General features: G+C 35.7%; 1 long non-coding RNA gene across 2 annotated transcripts in view; it reads left to right on the top strand.

Annotated features, from left to right (window-relative positions):
- Window positions 1-24,495, top strand: part of LOC131509071 (uncharacterized) — a 265,862-nt gene that overhangs the window by 158,154 nt on the left and 83,213 nt on the right. The gene's annotated exons all lie outside the window — the stretch shown is intronic.

Consider the following 24,495-nt stretch of genomic DNA (forward strand, 5'->3'; position numbering starts at 1 on the left):
AAGATCTGGGTTCATTCAGATCCACCAAGTCATGAGACTGCATGGATCCAACAACAACTGATCATATGATGGAAATGGTACATCAATATTTGGGTAAGAACAGAACCAAATGCTGCAATAAACTTCAGGTTCAGGTGGTTCAATAGCATCAGTTACCACTATTGCACCCGGGGGTGATACATAGCCAGTGTTTGACTGATGGCTTCAATTTGGTACAGTTCTGAAAAGCCATTCTAGTCCCATAGTCCCTGTCAACACAGGACATAAGCCTCAATGCCACAAAGGTCTTAAATACAACCTCAGATTGAACACTGGCTGAAAATGAGGTCACTCTGATCCAAGAGTGAAAGCCAGGCTCAAAACTTAAATAATAGCCCTCCCTAGCACTCTGGAAGAATGTATGCATACCTAAGACTGTGGACTCTAAGGAAGGGTCAGAAAGGGAACCTCCAAGATACTAGGTCCTGGAGGAACACGGAAAAACACACATAAAATCCCTGAACTATAATAGCAGCTTCCAAGCCTTACATCTACATCCAACGTTAAAGGATAAAAATATAACAAACTAAGGGAGCTTAAGCACAAACTTTAGTCAATGAGTGGCTCATGCCAGCACAGACACAAATCTTAGTTTACCGGACTAAAATATAAAAACAAGAAAAGAAATCTGAGCAGGAGCATCAAAGTTTGCACACAGCAGGGGAAATAGATTTCATAAAATTAGTTCAGCCAGGTCACTCAGAAAGTAAACAATCAACCAAACAACAACAAAAACAACCTTGGTGTGGGGGTGGTAGGAATCAGCATCCAGAGTTGCTTAAATATGTTTTCTAAAGTGTCCATTTTCAATAAAAAAATTATGAGACATGCAAATAAATGGGAAAATATTACCTACATACAGAGAAAAAAGCAGGCGACAGAAACTGCCTTTAAAGGACCCCAGATGATTGATCCAGCAAACAATAACTTCAAACTATTGAAGATACATTCAAAAAAGCAAAAGAAAGTATGCTTAAAAACTCAAAGGAAGATTACAATGTTTCATCAAGTAGAGAATGTCAATAAAGAGATAGAAATTATTTAAAAGAGCCAAATAGAAATTCTGGAGTTGGAAAGATCAGTAATCGAAATGAAAAATTCACTAGAGACTCAATAACAGACTTGATGTGGCAGAAAAAAACATCAGTAAACTTAAAGATAGATCAAGAAGCTTCATAGAGATTGTAAATCTAAAGAATAGTGCGAAAGAAGAATGGATAAAAAGGAACAGAATCTCAGAGAAATGGAAGAAACCTCTAAGTCCAGCATAATATATAAATGAGAGTACCAATAGAAGAAACGGACAGAAAAAATGATCAGAAAACTTTCCAGGTTCGATGAAAAACATTAATGTATACATCCCAAAAGTGAAAACAATTTCAACTATGTTAAATCCACAGAGGTCCACATGAAGACCCTTCATAGTCAGAATGTTAAAAGACTAAGAGTAAATCTGGAAAGCACATACAAGGAAACTGATAAGATTAATAGTTGATTGTTTTTCTTTTTTTAAGTTTTTTATTTTTTTTTTTTTGAGACATCAAGAGTACAAGTGGGGGAGGAACAGAGGAGAGGAAGAATGAGGATCCAAGGCAGTTTCTGCACTGATGGCAGAGTCCCCAAAGTGGAGCTCAAACTCATAAACCACAAGATCATGACCTGAACCAAAGTCAGATGCTTAACCGACTGAACTGCCCAGGTGGCCCAACAGTTGACTTTCTATAGGAAGCAGTGAAGACAGAAGGCAGTGGGATAATACGCTCAAAGTGCTGGAAGGGAAATAGCTGTCAACCAAGAATCCTATGTCTAGCAAAAGTATCTTTTATAAAAGAGGGTAAGTAAAGACATTGACAGATTTTAAAAAACAAACTAAGAGGGTTTGTTGATATCACACATGTCTTAGAACAAATACTAAAAGAATTTTTTCAGACATAAAGCAAGCAACACCGGAAAATAATTCAAATCCACATGAAAAAAATAGTGCAAATATGAAAGTAAGGGAATGAAAAGCATCAGTCTTAGACTGAGACAGGGTAAGCACTTAATAAATCTTAGTATTGCTTTTAAAGAAACAGGGGAAATGAGTCAGAAATTCTAGGTGAATAGCCTTTGAAAATTAAGTAAGGATCTTATAAAACAACAAAAAATGTGGGAAATTTTAAGAAATGAGAGGATATTCGCAGAGATAATGGGTATTATGCCATATATTACTCATAGACATTATTCTTTTAAAAAATAACCAGGGAGTTAGTGTTAATAACAAAGCACTTAAAAAATAGTTCTTGACTTATGGTAATTGTTTCATAAATATTTTTTAAATTTATAAAATCAAGCAATTTAATTCTATGATTCTTGGGGAAAAAAACCCAAATTGACATACTTTTATATTTGCTGAGATGGTAAAAAGAACACACAGGTTTGAACTGCATGGGTCCACTTATCTAGGGATTATTTTTTTTTTTTGAGGATGATGGATACATTCTATATTTCATTTGTTGTGGTATTTACATGACTGTATATATTTTATATGCATGATTGTTAAAACATATCAAACTGTGTACTTAAAATGGCAAAATTTCATTGAATGTAAACTATGCTTCAATAAAGTGGATTAGAACAAACAAACAGCACTTGCAGCTAAGGATAGATACGTGGGGATGTTTTTGTTTTCGTTTTTTTAATTTATATCCAAATTAGTTAGCATATAGTGCAACAATGATTTCAGGAGTAGATTCCTTAGTACCCCTTACCCATTTAGCCCATCCCCCCTCCCCCAACCCCTCCAGTAACCATCAGTTTCTTCTCCATGTTTATGAGTTTTTTCTGTTTTGTCCCCCTCCCTGTTTTATATTATTTTTGTTTTCCTTCCCTTATGTTCATCTGTTTTGTCTCTTAAAGTCCTCATATGAGTGAAGTCATATGATTTTTGTCTTTCTCTGACTAATTTCACTTAGCATAATACCCTCCAGTTCCATCCACGTAGTTGCAAATGGCAAGATTTCATTCTTTTTGATTGCCGAGTAATTCTCTCTCTCTCTCTCTCTCTCTCTCTCTCTCTCTCTCTATATATATATATATATATATATATGTGATATATATATATATATATATATATATATATATATATAAAGATGTGATATATATATATATATATATATATCACATCTTTATCCATTCATTGATGGATGGACATTTGGGCTCTTTCCATACTTTGGCTGTTGTTGATAGTGCTGCTATAAACATGGAGGCGCATGTGTCCCTTTGAAACAGCACACCTGTATCCTGTGGGCAGATGCCTAGTAGTGCAATTGCTGGGTCGTAGGGTAGTTCTATTTTTAGTTTTTTGAGGAACCTCCATACTACTTTCCAGAGTGGCTGCACAAGTTTGCATTCCCACCAACAATGCAAAAGAGATCCTCTTTCTCTGCATCCTCGCCAACATCTGCTGTTGCCTGAGTTGTTAATGTTAGCCATTCTGACAGGTGTAAGGTGGTATCTCATTGTGGTTTTGATTTGCATTTCCCTGATGACGAGTGATGTTGAGCATTTTTTCATGTGTCATTTGGCCATCTGGATGTCTTCTTTGGAGAAGTGTCTATTCATGTCTTTTGCCCATTTCTTCACTAGATTGTTTTTTGGGTGTTGAGTTTGATAAGTTCTTTATAGATTTTGGATACTAACCCTTTATCTGATATGTCATTTGCAAGTATCTGCTCCCATTCTGTCAGTTGCCTTTTAGTTTTGTTGATTGTTTCCTTCACTGTGCAGAAACTTTTTATTTTGATGAGGTCCCAGTAGTTCATTTTTGCTTTTGTTTCCCTTGCCTCCAGAGATGTGTTGAGTAAGAAGTTGCTGTGGGCGAGGTCAAAGAGTTTTGCCTGCTTTCTCCTCGAGGATTTTGATGGCTTCCTGTCTTACATTAAGGTCTTTCATCCATTTTGAGTTTATTTTTGTGTATGGTGTAAGAAAGTGGTCCAGGTTCAGTATTTTGCATGTCGCTGTCCAGTTTTCCCAGCACCACTTGCTGAAGAGACTGTCTTTATTCCATTGGATGTTCTTTCCTGCTTTGTCAAAGATGAGTTGGCCATACATTTGTGGGTCCATTTCTGGGTTCTCTATTCTGTTCCATTGATCTGAGTGTCTGTTCTTATGCCAGTGCCATACTATCTTGATGATTACAGCTTTGTAGTATAGCTTGAAGTCAGGGATTGTGATGCCTCCTGCTTTGGTTTTCTTTTTCAAGATTGCTTTGGCTATTTGGGTCTTTTCTGGCTCCATACAAATTTTAGGATTATTTGTTCTATCTCTGTGAAGAATGCTGGTGTTATTTTGATAGGGATTGCATTGAATATGTGGATTGCTTTGGGTAGTATCAACATTTTAACAATATTTGTTCTTCCTATCCAAGAGCATGGAATCTTTTTCCATTTTTGTGTGTGTGTGTCTTCTTCAATTTCTTTCATAAGCTTTCTATAGTTTTCAGTGTATAGACTTTTCACCTCTTTGGTTAGATTTATTCCTGGGTATTTTATGGGTTTTGGTGCAACTGTAAATGGGATCGATTCCTTGATTTCTCTTTCTGTCACTTCATTGTTTGTGTATAGGAATGCAACCGATTTCTGTGTGTTGATTTTATATCCTGCAACTTTGCTGAAGTCACGAATCAATTATAGCAGTTTTTTGGTGGAATCTTTTGGGTTTTCCATACAGGGAGTATCATGTCATCTGCGAAGAGTGAAAATTTGACCTCCTCCTGGTTGATTTGGATGCCTTTTATTTCTTTGTGCTGTCTGAGTGCAGAGGCTAAGACTTCTAATACTATGTTGAATAATAGTGGTGAGAGTGGACATCCCTGTCTTGTTCCTGACCTTAGGGGGAAATCTGTCAGTTTTTCCCCATTGAGGATGATATTAGTGTTGGGTCGTTCCTATATGGCTTTTATGATCTTGAGGTATGCTCCTTCCACCTCTACTTTCTTGAGGGTTCTTATCAAGAAAGGATGCTGTATTTTGTCAAATGCTTTCTCTGCATCTATTGAGAGGATCATATGGTTCTTGTCCTTTCTTTTATTGATGTGATGAATCACGTTAATTGTTTTGCGGATATTGAACCAGCCCTGCATCCCAGGTATAAATCCCACTTGGTCATGGTGAATAATTTTTTTGACGTATTGTTGGAGCTGGTTGGCTAATATCTTGTTGAGGATTTTTGCATCCATGTTCATCAGGGAAATTGGTCTTTAGTTCTGCTTTCTAGTGGGGTCTCTGTCTGGTTTTGGAATCAAGGTAATGCTGGCTTCATAGAAAGAGTTTGGAAGTTTTCCTTCCGTTTCTATTTTTTGGAACAGCTTCAAGAGAATAGGTGTTAACTCTTCCTTAAATGTTTGGTAGAATTCCCCTGGAAAGCCATCTGTCCCTGGATTCTTGTTTTTTGGCAGATTTTTGGTTACTAATTGTGTTTCCTTACTGGTTATGGGTCTGTTCAAATTTTCTGTTTCTTCCTGTTTCACTTTTAGTAATGTGTATGTTTCTAGGAATTTGTCCATTTCTTCCAGATTGCCCATTTTATTGGCATATAATTGCTCATAATATTCTCTTACTATTATTTGTATTTCTGCTGTGTTGGTTGTGATCCCTCCTCTTTCATTCTTGATTTTATTTATTTGGGTCCTTTCCTTTTTCTTTTTGGTCAAACTGGTTAGTGGTTTATCAATTTTGTTAGTTATTTCAAAGAACCAGCTTCCGGTTTCATTGATCTGTTTTTTTTGGTTTCGATAGCATTAATTTCTGCTCTAATCTTTATTATTTCCTGTCTTCTGCTGGTTTTGGATTTTATTTGTTGTTCCTTTTTCATCTCCTTAGGACGTAAGGTTAGGTTGTGTATCTGAGATCTTTCTTCCTTCTTTAGGAAGGCCTGGATGGCTTTATACTTTCCTCTTATAACTGCCTTTGCTGCGTCCCAGCAGTTTTGGGTTGTGGTGTTATCATTGTCATTGACTTCCATATACTTTTTAATTTCCTCTTTAACTGCTTGGTTAGCCCATTCATTCTTTAGTAGGATGTTCTTCAGTCTTCAAGTATTTGTTACCTTTCCAAATTTTTTCTTGTGGTTGACTTCGAGTTTCATAGTGTTCTAGTCTGAAAATATGCATGGTATGATCTCAATCTTTTTGTTCTTACTTAGGGCTGATTTGTGTCCCAGTATATAGTCTATTCTGGAGAACATTCCATGTGCATTGGAGAAGAATGTATATTCTGCTGCTTTAGGATGAAATGTTCTGAATATATCTGTTAAGTCCATCTGGTCCAGTGTGTCATTCAAAGCCATTGTTTCCTTGTTGGTTTTTTGATTAGATGGTCTGTCCATTGCTGTGAGTGGGGTGTTGAAGTCTCCTACTATTATGGTACTACTATCGATGAGTTTATTTATGTTTGTGATTAATTGATTTATATATTTGGGTTCTCTTCATTGGGGACATAAATATTCATAATTTTTAGATCTTCTTGGTGGATAGATCCCTTGATTATGATATAATGCCTTTCTGCATCTCTGGATACAGTCTTTATTTTAAAGTCTAGATTGTCTGATATAAGTATGGCTACTCCAACTTTCTTTTGTTGACCATTAGCATGATAGATGGTATTCCATCCCCTTATTTTCAATCTGAAGGTGTCTTTAGGTCTAAAGTGGGTCTGTTGTAAACAGCATATAGATGGATCTTGTTTTCTTTTCAATTCTGTTACCCTATGTCTTTTGATTGGAGCATTGAGTCCATTGACGTTTAGAGTGAGTACTGAAAGATATGAATTTATTGCCATTATGATGCTTGTAGAGTTGGAGTTTCTGGTGGTGTTCTCTGGTCCTTTCTAATCTTTTTTTGCTTTTGGTATATATATATATTCATCTTTTCTCCCCTCAGAGAGTGCCCCTTAACATTTCTTGCAGGGCTGGTTTAGTGGTCACCAACTCCTCTAATTTTTGTTTGTCTGGGAAACTTTTTATCTCTCCTTCTATTTTGAAGACAGCTTTGCTGGATAAAGAATTCTTGGCTGCATATTTTTCTGATTCAGCACACTGAGTATATCCTGCCACTCCTTTCTGGCCTGGCAAGTTTTTGTGGATAGGTCTGCTGCAAGCCTGATATGTCTTCTCTTGTAGGTTAGCGACTTTTTTTCCCTTGCTGCTTTCATGATTCTCTCCTTGCTTGCGTATTTTGTGAATTTGATTATGATATGCCTTGTTGATGGTCGGTTTTTGTTGAATCTAATGGGGATCCTCTGTGCTTCCTGTATTTTGATGTCTGTGTCTTTCTCCAGGTTAGGAAAGTTTTCCGCTATGATTTGCTCACATAACCCTTCTACCCCCATTTCTCTTCCTTCCTCTTCTGGGACCCCTATGATTCTGATGCTGTTTCCTTTTAATGAGTCACTGATTTCTCTAATTCTTAGATTGTGCTCTTTTGCCTTAATCTCCCTCTTTTTCTGCTTCATTATTCTCCATAAGTTTGTCTTCTATGTCGCTGATTCTCTGTTCTGCATCTTCCATCCTTGCTGTCGCTGCATCTGTCCGTGATTGCAGCTCAGTGATAGCATTTTTAATTTCATTCTGGCTATTTTTTATTTCTTTTATCTGTGCAGAAAGGGATTCTAATCTATTTTCGACTCCAGCTAGTATTCTTATTATCATGATTCTAAATTCTGGTTCAGACATCTTGCTTGTATCTGTCTTGGTTAAATCCCTGGCTGTCGTTTCTTTGTGTTCTTTCTTTAGGGGTGAATTCCTTTGTTTTGTCATTTTGAAGGGAGAAAAGTAATTAATGAGGTAGAAAAATTAAAATTAAAAACATTAAAAGTAAAAAAGTATTAAAAGTAAAAAATTTAAAAAAACACACACAAATCGAATAAATGATGCAAGATCCTAGGTATGTTTTGGTCTGGGTGTTGAAAGTGGTTTGACAGATTAGAGAAAAAAAGGGGGGAGAAAGAAAGGAAATTGTTTGAGAATTTGAAAAAATGAATACACTGAAGTAGACTAAAATGAGATGATGGGAGTAAAATAGAATTTGAAAAAATATACACAAAAGTAAAGAATATAGTAGAATATGTTTTAATGGATATTATAAGGATGTGTATGTTTGTTGTAATTTATAAGCTAAATGCTTTATACCATTTATAGGAAAAAAATTCCAAAGGAGTGAATGTTATTCTCACAAAAGTTAGTAATAATCAATATTTTGTGAAGCAGCTTAATGTATAGCAAAAAATATGAGTAGAGAATCAACATGGAAAATGAAAATACTGGTGAATTAAATCTATTTCCTTTGCATTTCTTAAGGGTACGTATTTCAAAGCTGAGTCCCCTCACTTAGGCATATACAACTGGATGAGAAACACTACATTTTATCTCCTTCCCCAAATGCATACAAGTCGATATTTTTCTCCAGGCCTATGGATCTGACTTGGGTTAAGCAAGCAAACAAATTCAAAAACACAATAAAACAAAACAAAAAATATCCTTCCTTACTGAAACCTGATCTTGATGCCTTTATAACATCAAAACAAATTTCTTAAAGCCAACATGCCTCCAAATCATCTTTTGATTGAATCTTTTCTCTGTTTTCTAGAATTTAATTTAGGATTTTAAGTACTATTTAAATCTGTTGATAATTTAATTCCTTTGAATTTCCCTAAAATGATATGTATGTTGGGATGCTTGGGTGATTTAGTCAGTTAAGCATCTGACTTCTGCTTAGGTCGTGATCTCACAGTTCATGAATTCAAGCCCCATGTTGGGCTCTATGCTGATAGGTTGGAGCCTGCTTCGAATTCTGTGTCTCCCTCTCTCTCTCTCTCTGCCCTCCACCACTCACACTGTCTCTCTCTCAAAAATAAATAAATCATTAAATTTTTTTAACAATAAAATAAAATGATATGTATGTTTATGAATACACAGATTCCTACATGCAATAAAAAAATATCATTAGTGCTATATAGTAACCATCCAAAGGAACTAATTAATTCTTTAAATTATAAGAAGGCAAATATTTAGCATGAACTTTACATTAGGAAACTTTCTTTGAGAAGGAATTTAATAGCTTGCATATTCTTCACAATCTAATATTGCTTCTGCTTCAAATCATTTTAAATCTTAAGAAACATGTTTTAAATGATTTAAGTATAGGTATCCAGGAGACATTCCCTCCTCTTATTTCTCTGAGTTTTATCGTTTAATTTCAAAAGTTGTGAATGGTGGAAAAGACATAGTTTTTATCCTTAGGCCCTTGGTCATCTTTTCTCTCATCTCTTAGAGCCACAGCCCTGTGATTTATAAATCTTGACTAACAGAATGGTTTCTGCATGAATCATTATCTTCTGAAAGCTAAGGAATGATATCATAAGGAAAAAAATTACTATATGCAGTGTCAGGAAATTAACCATCAGGAAAAGCAGACACTTTTTGACATATTTGGACTCTCAAAAACTGAGGTATTTTAACTCTTACATTTTGTCCTTCTGTTTCCCACATCCAATTTAGATTAGACAGGTTTCCTGACAAAGGTCATGTCAAATTCTCCCCTATTTGGTTTGTAGGAATACAGTGGTTATCACTTTTAAAATGGAAATCTGTTTTGCTGATAATAAAAGTCACATAATAATTTTAACATTTATAGTTGTATAAAGTCAAAAGTGAATTCCTCAACATAGTTTACATTTAATAAAAATACTCCCCAAAATACAAGTATTGTAATATTCTTAATAAAGGGTTTCTCTTCAATATATACAGACATAGTGAACTTTGGAAAAAGTAAATTGATATTATTCTTAAATGTCTATGCTGGTTGTTTAAAAGTATTGCAATCTATTGATCGATTGTTGTAATAATTAGAATTGTCGTTCACTCTAATGTTCTTATGTAACATATAGTAAAGATTATATCTCTATATACTACATAGGATTTTGAGTGGTAGTTCAGAGACTAGTACTGTAGTTCAGGTTATTTGATTCAAAGCTTGAAACTCAAAATTTTCTATTTTTTCTTGTGTTTCTTGCCAAATCAAAGGCATTATCATTATACGATGACATTGATGCTTCTGCTCAGGAAAAATAATTGAACCAAGGCTCAAAATGATGTTAGGTAACAAGATTTAGCCTCACATAAATTTTCCCATGATCCTTCTTACCCCTCAGAGAAATGACTACACATGACCATTAACATCAAAAAGTGGGGATAAAGGACCAAAACCCTATTTTTGGAAGATCCTGGCATGATTAGGTTGAGTTATGTCAAAAATAGTTTTGAAACACAATATATATGACACTAGCTGGAGAGATGGAATTGATAGTATGGGTTGGACCAAACTTTAAAACTGTGGAGAAAATTGGATTGTAGTGGTTATAACCTGCCAGCCGAGTGAGCTAATAGATACATCCGTATAGCTGCTTAGACTGAACTCACTTAAAAGTATTTCTCTAATACCGAGCTCAGCATCAAATCACTTTTGCTGCAAAACTCACTCATGTTCTGGGGCGCCTGGGTGGCGCAGTCGGTTAAGCGTCCGACTTCAGCCAGGTCACGATCTCGCGGTCCGTGAGTTCGAGCCCCGCGTCAGGCTCTGGGCTGATGGCTCGGAGCCTGGAGCGTGTTTCCGATTCTGTGTCTCCCTCTCTCTCTGCCCCTCCCCCGTTCATGCTCTGTCTCTCTCTGTCCCAAAAATAAATTAAAAAAAAAAAAAAAAAAAAAAAACGTTGGAAAAAAAAAAACTCACTCATGTTCCATAATTCTTCAATTAGTGAAGCCCCTGACTGATTCCAGTTCCTGTAGCAGAAGAATATTCCCAGTGACTGGTATTCCTGACCCTAAATCTCAATTAACCAGTGACTTTGGCACATTTGTCTGACGTTCTAGACCATTCACTGCCTGGATCTCCACTTACATCCTTTACTCGATGATGACTTACTCTTGTCTCACATATGTAGATGGTCTGAATCCTAGACTCAGTTTTGCCCATGTATCACTCATTGTATCCCAGTTTCATTCTTCTTGCCTGTGTCCCCATCCCAGTCTCATACATGGCTCAAATAAAGATCTCATCTTTTGTTCCCATATTTATATTCCCAAGGTATAACCCAAATCTTTAATTTAACACTCCCCAGGCTGACTCCCAGGCATAATCTCTTGATTACCCATTAGAAAAAATGTCTATTTTTTCTTTTGCCCAGAATTCTTTGTATGCTCCATAATGACTCTGTTGTTGATAAAGTACCTCATTTCCATTTATACTGAATTTCTATTTAAAAAGTATTGTTAAATCTATCATTATCAAAAAAAGACTAAAGCACTCAGTTGTATATGGCATTGTCAGATGCTTTAAGAAAGTAAATTTGACAGCATAGGTTCCTGTCCTTCAGGAAGTTATTTTATGATGTAAAAAGGAGATATAGGCACACATATTTTAAAATAAGATTCTACATTAGTTGAGGGGAGTAATTTGTTATATTTATAGTCTAAGGGCTTTAGTAGGCCCCACCAGAGATGACGGATGATGATTCAGTATCATCCTATTTCAAGGAATTTATTAAATGTATCTATCAATGTTTTTATGAGGACAGTGATTCATAGCAGAGTAATAAAATAGAACTTTGCAATGAGTTCCTAAATCTGCCATACTGTCTATCATTATCCTCACTATGTTTCTCTTCCCCCTTTCTCATGTTTCTCATGTTTGGAAAGTTTATTTCCTCAGTTAGTGGTTGCAGAATTTAAAATATGTGATTAAAAACAGCAATCTTACATACATATATTATATATATATATACATACATATATATAATATACATATTATGGTTTAATATATATAATTATATATTATATTTTATAATTATATATTATAATATACTATGGTTTATATATATAGAAATATATATTCTATATATAATAAAATATTATATTTTATAATTATATATTATCATATATATATTATGGTTTCTTAGGTGCAAAGGAAAAGACTCATTCAATGTTATAGAGATGTTGGAGGATTAATATGGCTAGAGTTTCCCTAGCCTGTCATTCTCCAGCCGATGTCACTGCCAGTAAAGCCAGGAGCACAGGGAAGAACATACTTCTTTCCCCTCACCTAAGGCTTATATGGTAAATTAAAGTAACAGGCTGGCCTGAAAAGAATCAAATTAGTTACAGAGTGAATAAGTCATAGGTTCCATTAATCAACAGGAAACAGATGAAAACTTCTGTTACTGTAACATGAAAAGGTCATCAAATCCTCTCCATAAAAAATAAGAATAAAACTAGAAAAAAATCTGACGAAAATAACCAAATGTCTTGAAATCAACCAAACGCAGATAAATTGAGTTTTTATTCTTGACAAACTGCTAGAGCTTCAAGTAAGAGTAGCACAAGATTTCAGCAGCCATTATAAATATGTGCAAAAGAATTAAAGGCAATTATATTCAAAAAATAAAAATTAACATATAAGGAATTTCAATAGTGAAATAAAAATATAAAAGAAAACCAAACTGAAATTTAGATTTAAAAGTATAATGATTTAAATAGAAGTTTCACAAGATGGGTTTGATAGCAGATCAGATAATATAGGACGAGATAAAAACAGGAGTGGAAAGTAGGTTTATTATCCAATTTAAAGAACAGTTAGAAAAGATTGAAGAAAAATGAAAAAAGTCTCAGAAACCTGTTGGATTCCATGAAGCACATAAATATACCTGTAATTGCAACTCCAGGAGGAGAGAATAAAAAAAAAAAAAAAAAAAAAAACAGAATAAATATTTAAAGAAATGATGCCTGAAAACATCCTTAATTTGTTGGAAACCATTAATGTACACATTAAACTAGCTCATCACACTCTAAGTTTTATAAACACAAAGACATCCACACATCATAGTAAGCTACTGAAAGCTAGACACAAAAAGAAAATCTTGAAGGCAGCAATAACAAAATAACTCATCATGTGCAAGGAACGGCCATATGATTAACAGCTGACTTCTCATCAGAAACCATAGAAATCAGAAGGCAGTAAAACGACATAGGTGAAGTATTCAAAGAAGACAAACTGGTTAAAAAAAAAAAGACAAACTGCTCATGGATTAGTAGTTTCAATAATGGTAATATGGCAATTCCTTTCAAAGAGAAATGAAGATTCAGTTAAGTCCTTATCAAAGTCCCATCCAATTTTTTAAATAAATTAACAAGCTAAAATCAAAACTTATATGAACACTCAAAGTACTTAAAGCAATTTCGAAAAAGTAGAATAAAGAAAAAGAACTCGTTACCTAACTTCAAAACTTCCTATGAAGCTACAGCCATCAAAACAGAATTGTATTGTTATGAGGGTAAGAATACAGATCATTGTAATAGAATAGAGAATCTAGAAATGAACCTACACATTCATGGTCAATTGGATTTTGATGTAGGTGCTAAGCTGATTCAATGGAAAGGATTATTTTTTCAACAAAACATGCTATCACAGATATTCATTATAAAAAGTGAACTTAGTACATTTCAAGCACCATAATAAATTTTTACTCAAAATGAATCATAGACATTAGTTAAAACTATAAAACTCCTAGAAGGAAACATTGAAGAAAAATTTTTGACCTTGAGTTAGTCAAAGATTTTTTAGATAGGGCACCAAGAACATAAGGTTCTACAGACGACAAAATCAAGGAGTTAGATCTTCCAAAATTTAAAATGTTTGCTATTCTAAAGACTTTATTAAGAAAATAAAAAGGGTGGCTCAGTCAGTTACATGTCCAACTTCGGCTCAGGTCATGATCTCATGGTTCATGAGTTTGAGCCCCCATTAGGCTGTCAGCACAGAGCCGGCTTCAGATCCTCTTTCTCCTTCTCTCTCTACCCCTCCCCCACTCATTCTCTCTCTCTTTCTCTCTCTCAAAAATACTAAAAAAATTTTTTAAAAGAGAAAGACAAGTCAGAGTCTGGGAGAAATTGTTTGCAAATCGCATATTTGATAAAGACTTGTATCTGAAATATATAAGGAGCACATCAATTAATAATAACAAAAAAGGGGGTGTGTGTCTGGGTGGCTCAGTCAGACTCTTGATTTCAGCTCAGGTCATGATCTCATAGTTCCTAGGATCGAGCCCCACGTCAGGCTCTGTGATGACAGTAAGAAGCCTGCTTGGGATTCTCTTTCTCCTTGGCTCTCTGTCTCTCCCCTGTGTATGTGCTCTCTCTCTCTCGAAATAAATAAATAAACATTTTTTTAATAACAAAAAAAACCAATGAAAATCAACAAGGTATTTAAATAGACATTTTATCAAAAAATATACATGAGGTTAATAAGCAAATGAAAATATGTTCAATCTCATTAGTCACTAAATGACAAAATGACAATGAAGTCAGAATGGGTCTGGCAGCCATTCAAAAAGATTGACAATACCAAGTGTTAGGATGTTGTGATAGGCAGAGTAATGACCTCCGCACCCCTAGGGATGTTCTTGCCTAATCCCCCAAACCTGCAGATATGTTACGTTGTGTGGCAAAAGAGACTTTACAGATACGGACAAGTTAAGGATCTTAAAATGGGAAAATTATCCTGGGTCAAGGTGGGCCCAATATAATCACAAATGTCCTTATAAGAAGGAGGTGGGAGGGTTAGAGTCAAAGAGTAGTGATAACAGAAGGAGAGGTTGGAATGATGTGAGTCCAGGAGCCAAGGAACATGGGCAGCCTGACAAGGAACACATTTTCACCTGGAGCCTACAGAAGGAAGGCAGCTTTGCTGACACCTTGATTTTAGCCTCATAAGACTCATTTCATCTTCTGACCTCCAGAACTGTAAGATAATACGTCTGTGTTGTGGAAAGCCACTAAGTTTATGGTAATTTGCTATGGTAGTAATAGGAAGCTAATATACGTGTGGTAAAACTAATTTGAAATGGGAATTTGTAATTCCCATTTCTAGTTCTTAATGGGAATATAAAATGAGTCATTTTGACAAAAGTTTGATAGTTACAACCCATAAATTTCACTCTTCAGTATCTACCAAAGAGCAGTGGTAACATATGTCCAAGTCTTTGGACCTGTGCACAAATGTTCGGCACTGCATTATTCATCATGGCCAAAAACTAGGGAAAAATATCCAAACATCCTTCAGTTTGTGAAAGGATAAACACAATACGGTATAATGACTGCAGTATAACCATTATAAAGTGGAATAATAGCAGTGAAGAAGAAACTGACCATATGGCCACAGACTGAACTTCAAAAATCATGTTAAGTAAAAGAAGGCAGACCCCCAAATCTATATGCTGCATGATTCCATTTGCATACAATTTCTAGAAGAGTCAAATCCAAACTCTGTACAAAGAAAAACAACCTTTGCCTGGTAATTGGAGCTGCAATTGATTGTAAACAAGTACAAAGGATCTTCTAAGTGGTGATGAAAGTGTTCTGCAATGTGGCTGTGATTATTGTTGTACAAGTGTATAACCTTACCAAGAATTATCAAACTGTGTATTTACAGTGGGAGAATTGTTTGGTATATAATAGCCCTATAAAGCCATTAAAAGTGAAAAAAAAAGAAACAGAAAAATAGATTGTTAAATTCTTGCTCCAAAATTTTTTAATATAATTTATTGTCAAATTGGTTTCCATACAACACCCAGTGCTCATCCCAACAAGTTCCATCCTCAGTGCCCATCACCCACTTTCCCCTCTCCCCAACCCCCATCAATCCTGTTTGTTCTCTGTATTTAAGAGTCTCTTATGGTTTGCCTCCCTCCCTCTTTGTTTGTAACTATTTTTTCCCCTTCCCTTCTCCCATGATCTTCTGATAAGTTTCTCAAGATCCACATATGAGTGAAAACATATGGTATCTGTCTTTCTCTGACTGACTTATTTCACTTAGCATAATACCCTCCAGTTCCATCCATGTTGCTACATATGGCCAGATTTCATTTTTTCTCATTGCCAAGTAGTATTCCATTGTATATAGAAACCACATCTTCTTTATCCATTCATCACAGATGGCCAACAGACACATGAAGTGATGATCTCGCTCCAAAATTTAAAAAGGAGCTCCTATTCAGAAGAGATTGCATGAGAAAATTCCTAAACCATGTTTTTCTCCTTAATTATGGCTTAGGTTTATTACATTTATTCCTGTATTTACATACTGGTTGTCTGCTTTTCTCATCTTATGAGAAAGTGCTGAACTTCTTGAAAACAAAATAATAGTTAATATTGAATCTATACCACTTCCCCTCTCCAGGAATCTTCCATATGTCTGGAACACATTTGCTGAACCACTGAGTAAGCAATGCTCCCAGCTCACATACTAGCATCTGTTCTAACTACATAGGGGAAACATCCTTCCTCATGAATTTTCTCAACGTTAACCCTTAGTGTCATTCTAGATTTTAGATACTGTTTTATTGAAGCTTCTGTGAGCACACAAGGAGGAAAGAGTTGGGGCAGGGAGAGTTTATCCTTTTTTTGCAGAAGGAATTCTGTTCCTCCATTTTTCAAAAAGCACATTATCACTCTTAGATTTTCTTCAAAATGTTTCACTTTGTATCATTTTATTCCCCCCCCCTTTATTGTGTGTGTTTTTTTCTAGCTTTTCTCTTCTAATAATACCCCTTCCTTTGAAAGGAAAGTTACCATATGACCAGGCATTCAAGGTCATAGTTGGAGAATTTTCCCCATCCAGTACTTCCTGCCCTAAATTTATTTCATCAAGATTCCAAATAGAATCATTTAATCTATTCCTTTTTTTTATTATCCATAAAAAAAATCTTGATGGTCACATCTAAATCAGCCATGTGGTAAGTCATATCAATTTTTAAATGATCCGAAGTGAATGAATTGGTTAAAATGAAATTGATGCACGTCAGCATGTATTGGTACTATCAATTGCCATCAAGCAGCTTTTTAAAAAATGACAACTGGGGGTTCCTGGGTGGCTCAGTCGGTTAAGCGTCCGACTCTTGATTTCAGCTCAAGTCATGATCTAATGGTTCTTGAGATCAAGCCCCACATTGGGCTCTGTGCTGACAACACAGAGCCTGCTTCAGATTCTGTCTCTCAGTCCTCTCTCTCTGCCTCTCCCCATGCTGGCTGGCTCTCCCTCTGCCTCAAAATAAATAAATAAACATTACAATAAAATAAAACAGAATAGAATAAAATAAAATAAAATAAAATAAAATAAAATAAAATAAAATATAAAAAAATGACAACTGTCCAGTCCTGCAAGCGATATATTTGGGGATGCTAGATATTCAGTCTTTTTCTTTTTTTAAGCTTTTATTTAAGATCCTGTTAGTTAACATACAGGGTGACATTAGTTTCAGGTGTACAATATAGTGATTCAGCACTTCCATACGACACCCAGTGCCCATCACAGCAAGTGCCCTCCTTAATCCCCATCATCCCATTTCACCCATCCCCACCCATCTCCTCTCTGGTAACCATCAGTTGATTTTCTGTAGTTAAGTATTCAGTCTTTTTCGATCAGCATGATTCAGTGTGCTCCAACCTCCTGGTAAGTAGTGTGCAAGATTCAGGAGACTCAAAATTGGAAGAAAAAGTCCCCCAACCTTGGAGAAGCTCTCATTCAACTAGAAACAGACATGATAAAACTAATTTGCTCTACAGTGTGATCAGAGCTGTAATGTGGTATAAACAAATGCTGGAACAATTTAGAGATGATGGAATATGTTTTCCTTGTTTCTTCTACTGATCCGCCTCAAAACTCCGCAAATTTTAACCAAAATTTTTTCATGCTTTCTTTGAAACTGAGCAGAAATCAAGAGAAGGATTATCATAAATGTACCCCAGCAGGATGCTGTTTATGTTTATGGCAGTAGCAGCTGTATATCCTTATTTTATCTGTATCTATATTTGTCTTTATCTATCTATAGGTAAATATTTTTTTTATCATACCTCAAACAATATCAACATTTATGTTATTTATTTATGTTCACATAACATATATTATTGTATATATACATACATATACACACATAATATATCCTTATAATACATAGTATGGTACATATAAATATAGTACATATACATCCTCAGGTTCTATAATGTGAAAATATCTGAAAAAGAATGGCTGGGCTCAAATCACTCAGATTGGTGTCAGTTTTTTCATTAAGAGAGACTATTCAGGAACTATTGGATAAAAAAAGTGATTGAATGCAAGTATCTACTTTTATTTCCTCCTAATCCCATGGAAACAATAATAAAGGGACTTTTAGCAGGTATATACTCACAAAGATGTGAAGAACAGAAGAAAAAGGAACAGCAACAAAATTTTGGAAGGCCTAGAGAAGTTGAATAAGTAGATTTAGCAAACTCTTCAAAAATGAATTTTAGGGGCGCCTGGGTGGCTCAGTCGGTTGAGCGACCGACTTCGGCCCAGGTCATGATCTCACGGTTTGTGGGTTTGAGCCCCGCATCGGGCTCTGTGCCGACAGCTCGGAGCCTGGAGCCTGCTTCCGATTCTGTGTCTCCCTCCCTCTCTCTGCCCCTCCCCCACTCATGCTCTGTCTCTCTGTCTCAGAAATAAACATTAAAAAAAATTAAAAAGAATGAATTCTAAACTGGCTATAAGGAGAGCCAAGAACAATCTTTGAATCCTTTAAAGTTTTAGGAATTAGTGATACCATCCTCTGAAAGTGGAAAATGGTCAGGAGTCTATGTGAGTAATACATAGGTCCTCACATCCGTCATCTCCAGCCAAGTAAATAAATAAGCAAATAAATAGTTGAATTTTATTTCCAAATATAGGCTCTTTAGACTGCCAAACATGAGAAAAAATAACAGCTATACTTGCATAGAACTTACTGTGTTCCCGGTATTTTGTAAGCATTTACATTTATTGACTCATTTCGACCTTACCCCAGCCCTATGATAAACATGTAATTATCCCCCAAATTACTCATGCAAACAGATAGAACCAAAAAGAGGAGTAAGAGGTGACTGTCAACATACTGGGATGCTGAGACAAATGTCCCTTCCCATCCAACCCCCTTTCATCTCTAAGACTCAATAATGCAGCAAAAGCTCCACTCTCTAGACAGGAGATGGAAAGACTCTTCTCTGAGGATCCCGATACAGTCGGTGGGAAAAACTTAAGAGCTATTGAAATCAGGGTTTTCCCAACTACGTGGCCCAGCCAGTTGCCTGCAGTAAAACCCGCTGTTTCCCACCATAAACTCAGGGTCTCCAATCAACTCCTTAGTACCCTATCAGTAAATATAAACAAATAGATGAGGATTATCAGGCATGAGGAAAACTGCTGAAATGAAAGTTTGAGAAGCAAATAAGCAAATTTTTTTAAATTACGATTTTAAAAATCAATTAGAGAATAAAGGTCTTGCAGATATAAGGAGACAAAATAATCCCCACAACTCATTTATTACCTATCCATCAATAGGTAATAAAAGATATTTTAATCATGAAACGATAATACTATTTTAAAAAGTAATACTCAGACAAATAAAGAGGCATTTGAAATGTATCTATATATTTTTTAAATAAATAAAAACTCAATAGAAAGGTTGGGATATAAAAATGTAGGAAATCCAACTTAAGGGTACATGACAACTAAATAAAACCTGGATGGGATCCTGGGACATGAAAAGGGCATTAAGTAAAAACTAAGGAAGTCTGAATAAAGTATGGACTTTAGTTAACAATAATGCACCAATATTGGCTTATTATTATAACAAATGTGCCATACTAATATAAAATATTTATAATAGTGGAATATGGAATATATGGGGTATACTGGAAAAAAATAGGAAATATTTTAAGAAATGATGCTAACAAATAATACTGTGAACTGTAAGAACAGAGATAAGAAAATCTGACAACCAGTTCAGAAAGTCAAACATTTATATAATAGGAAGACCCAAGAGAGAACAAGATTGAAAAGGAAATAAATTAGAAATGAAATAATTCAAACAAATTTCCAGCTATGTGGTCCATGTAACTTTTCAGACTGTTAGAGCCCACTAGTTGAGCTATATGAATGAAAACAGACCCACACCGAAACATATAATTTGAAAATTTCAGAGAACTTCAGACAAAGATAAGAGCTAAGCTTTTGAAAAGGAAGATGAATCCTTTGAGGCCAGTAATGGACTGGGAATCAGAATATCTTTAAACTTCTCGGCATCAACCTCAGAAGCTAGAAGGCACCAAAGCATGCTCAGGATAGAATAAAGATATTTTCAGGAAAGCAAATTTCAGAAAATTTACCTCCTGTGAATTCTATCTCAGGAAGCTCCTGAAATGTGCCCTACCAAAATGAGAGCGTGAACAAGTACAGAGAAAAGAATGCAATGTGGAGAATAGGAGAGCCAATAGGAGACATGAAGAGGGGTCTGGTATAAGAAAGGTGCACTGAACACAGGGGCACCCAGTCTCATTTGGAGCATGTCAGAAGGTTCCTGAAGTGATGTCTTCAGGAAGATAAAATTGACAGAATACCTGACACTGAGTGCATTTAGAGCAGAGTGAGACATTTGCTGAGGAGATTGGGGTTGAAACAGGGAAAAGTCCCTAGAAATCCGAACAAAGAGTTAGTAACAGAACATAATAAACCATAAATACCGGGGAACAAAAGATGTGCAGGAAAGACAAAAATGATCATGGCTTACCAAATGGCTTTAAGGAAATTGTATTTGCATTGTTATGCTCATATAAACACAAAATATTTATCTAAAATTAAACTTAAACCGAGGAATGTCTACCATTAGGAGGTAAGGGCAAGGAAAGCAAAGACAGTTAAAACCTTCTTTCTTTTCCAAGACAGAAGTTAATGAGCCCAGCCTAAAACTAAAACACCACGAAATGACAAAGCAAGCATGTTATTTAGGAATGTGGAGCTAAACACCAAAATAATTACTTAAATTGGTGAAGGAGAGATAGGTGTTTTGGGGTAGGGGGATTCTGTTGTTATTTTTAATAAAACGTTTTTTTTTTATAAAACTTGCAAAGTATTTGACCCTTAACCTATGTCTTTGTGTAACTATGACAAAAATAATAATTTAACAAAAAACAAAAAAAAGAAGCTCTGTAATATCCACGCTGTTCATTTGTCATTTGATTTATTCTTGATATTGCCTATTCTTTCTAATGAGAGGAAAAGCCTACTGATTTTTTTTTTCTTCATCATTCTTAACTAGCTTAAAGGGATTATTGAATTTTAGGAACTTGAAGTATGGTGCTAGCTATAATAGAGATTTAAAATTCATTCCTAAACAGTTATATATATGTGGGAAGATTTCAAGTGACAGATATTAATAATCCAACAACCTGCAGGAGAAAAAAAGTACCAAGATTTTGATGTCCCCAAGAGATGCTGAAGGTCACAAACTAACTATATAAATATCTAGTGTACTGATGCTTTGATACCAAAACTCTACCTCTTAAAATCTTTTACTTCTGGAAGCTATCTGGGGGTCAGGGGAGGAGGGACACATACAGTAGGAGAAGATAATGAGAGAATGAAAAAGAGCAGTCAACCTAAAAATCCACAAGGAACCCAATGAAGACAGTACCTTCACTATTTATGGTCACTTGTTGGGCTAGGAAACATTTAATTTGTATTCAGAATGATTTGTTTATCCTGAAATCAAGCTGCAAAAATTCCTTACCTATCCAAAGCCTCAAGTATATGTCATAAAACCAAGCAATTTACGGCAAAGGGATGGTAGTAAGTTTAGACACAGAAAGTCGAAGATGACTTCCAGAATTCTTGCAGCAAAGTCACTGAGTGCTCTAGCCTGAGTGTGTCCGCCAAATTCACTGGCTTTAATCCTAACACCCAGTGTGATGGAGGTGGGAGGTCGGGCTTTTGGGAGGTGATTAGGTGATGATGTGGAGCCCTCATGAATGGGAGTAGTGCCCCCAGACGTCCCCCAGAGATCCTGTCCCTTTCTGCCATGTGAGGTTACAGTGAAAAGACTGCTCCCCGGAAGAGGGTCCTCACCTGATCATGCAGGCATGTTTATCTTAGACTTTCAGCTTCAGAGCTGTGAGAACAAATTTTTGTTGTTTGTAAGCCAACCAAGCTATGGTTTTCTGTTATAGCAGCCCAGTTGGACTAAGATACTGGGACTTTATATCAGTGGAGATATTATTCAGTGCACTGAAAAATAATTAAAGGCAGGTGGGACTCTGGCCTTACGTAAAAAGCCATTATAAGTATCAAGAATACCTTAAGAACGTGATCTTGCAATACACTGATATGTGCACTACAAAATGTCACTATTCTCTCTCATTTGTAATCTGACACCGATACATGAGCAAGAGAGTGAAAGGGCATCTCAGGTAAACCATTGAATAACACATATTATTGATGGTGTTGTATTTATATTGTGTGTGATCAGAATACAGCATTTCAGGGAGGAGAAAAATAAGCTCTGAAACACTGCCATACATACCTTTTGATCCAACAGGTTCACCACTAGGAATCTTTCCCCCCCCCCAATCCCGCCTATGTACAAAGATTTTTCAGAAGGATGTACACTGCAGTATTTTATATATGAGTGGAAATAGGGAACCATTTAAAATGCCAAATGGTACATCTGAATTATGGAATATTAAAAATCCATCTAAATATACACACACAATCTTGAATGTATATATGGTAATACAACCATATTTTTTAATGAAACAATTTTTAAATGTTACTGTGATCCCATTTATATTTTTAAAAGATATGCATGTATGTACAATATGTATTCAATGCATAGAATGGGCCCTAGAAGAATAAACACCCCTTGTTGGTAGTGATTACATCTGGGAGGATTATTTGAAAAGGACCATATGGAGTAGTGTGGTTAAGGGAACAGTAGCCCCTCCTTATCTGCAAGGAACACGTTTCAAGACACCCAGTGGGTGACTGTAACTATAAGTAGTATCAAACCCTGTATATATTATGTTTCTTCCTATAGGTACACACCTGTGATAAAGTTTAATTTATATATTAGGCACAGTAAGACATTAACAGAAGTAAGCAATAATAAAATAGAACAATTATGCCCATATACTCTAATAACAGTTATGTGAATGTTGTCTCTCTCTCAAAATACCTTATCGCGCTGCACTCACTCTTATTGTGATGTGACGATACAACGCCTATGTGATGAGATACTAGTTGGTGAATGACACAGCATTAGGCTACCACTGATCATCTGACCATATGTCAGCAGGAGGATCATCTGCTTCTGGATGGCAGTTGACTGTGGGTAACTGAAACTGTGGATACGGGGGGACTGCTGTATAGATTGTGGTGTAGACCTCCTAAATTTGGATCTTGACCACTTAGTGTATGTCCTCTCTAGATCCTTCAGTTTCCTCATCTGTAAAGTGTATGAATGCATGTGAATATTGCTTAGAATAGAGTTGGCACTTAATAAATATTACATAAGTTAGCAATCATGAAACAAATGTTCATCATTATAATTAAGAGTTTTAGTTTTTAGTCTGTAACTGCTGTTTTGTTTAACTCTTGTGCAATACACCAATGCATTTTTTTTATTTTTTAATGTTCATCCATCTTTGAGAGAAAGAGAGAGAGAGAGAGAGAGAGAGAGAGAGAGAGAGAGAGAGAGATGCGAGTCAGGAGGGTCAGAGAGAGAGGGAGACACAGAATCTGAAGCAAGCTCCAGGCTCTGAGGTGTCAGTACAGAGCCCAACATGGGGCTTGAACTCACAAACCAGGAGGTCATGGCCTGAGCTGAAGTCAGACGCCCTACCGACTCAGCCACCCAGGTGCCCCTATTTTATGATCTAAAATAAGGAAGACCAAATCCAGAAAATTTAATGTTATTGCTGTAGTGGTGATAAAACTGTATAAAGACGTTAGGGCGTTCAGTTCCAAGACCTCCTGCTCCTTCACTGCTAAATGAACTAGACTACTCAGAATAAACAATTACCCCTCTACTATCTCAAGGGCAAGGAATAACAGCTCTTTCTCTTTAACGAATCCTACGGTGCTGTGTACCCAGCGGGTGTGCACTAAATGTTTGCGGGTAATGATAATGGTGAGGATGCTGACAGCTGTGACAGACTATAAAACTTAATTTAAAAGCCATCAAGAAAATGTAACACAAAATACATTCCTGAATTTTGTCTGTATGGGAAACAAATTCGGTTTGATTATTAATAAAGTAATTTAGTGTACATGGTACTATTGATTATTTTGGTAGCATCCTGAGTCTTGCTCATTAGCATGACCTAATTATTATTTCAAAGGAGTCAAAGAGCATAGCAAGGTCCATTTCTATCATTTTAGTATTAAAACTTGGTTTCCTGTAAGGACTTTATAAATTAAATGCACAAAATGGATGTTAGCAACTAAATTATCTTTAATCCCTGCAGCAAGATTTGCAGTAGTATGACTGTTTTCTGTTTCCTTAAATTGCAATGTTACTTTGTTTC

The sequence above is a fragment of the Neofelis nebulosa genome, chromosome 4 (genome assembly GCF_028018385.1).
Source record: "Neofelis nebulosa isolate mNeoNeb1 chromosome 4, mNeoNeb1.pri, whole genome shotgun sequence".
NCBI classification, from domain to species: Eukaryota; Metazoa; Chordata; class Mammalia; order Carnivora; family Felidae; genus Neofelis; species Neofelis nebulosa.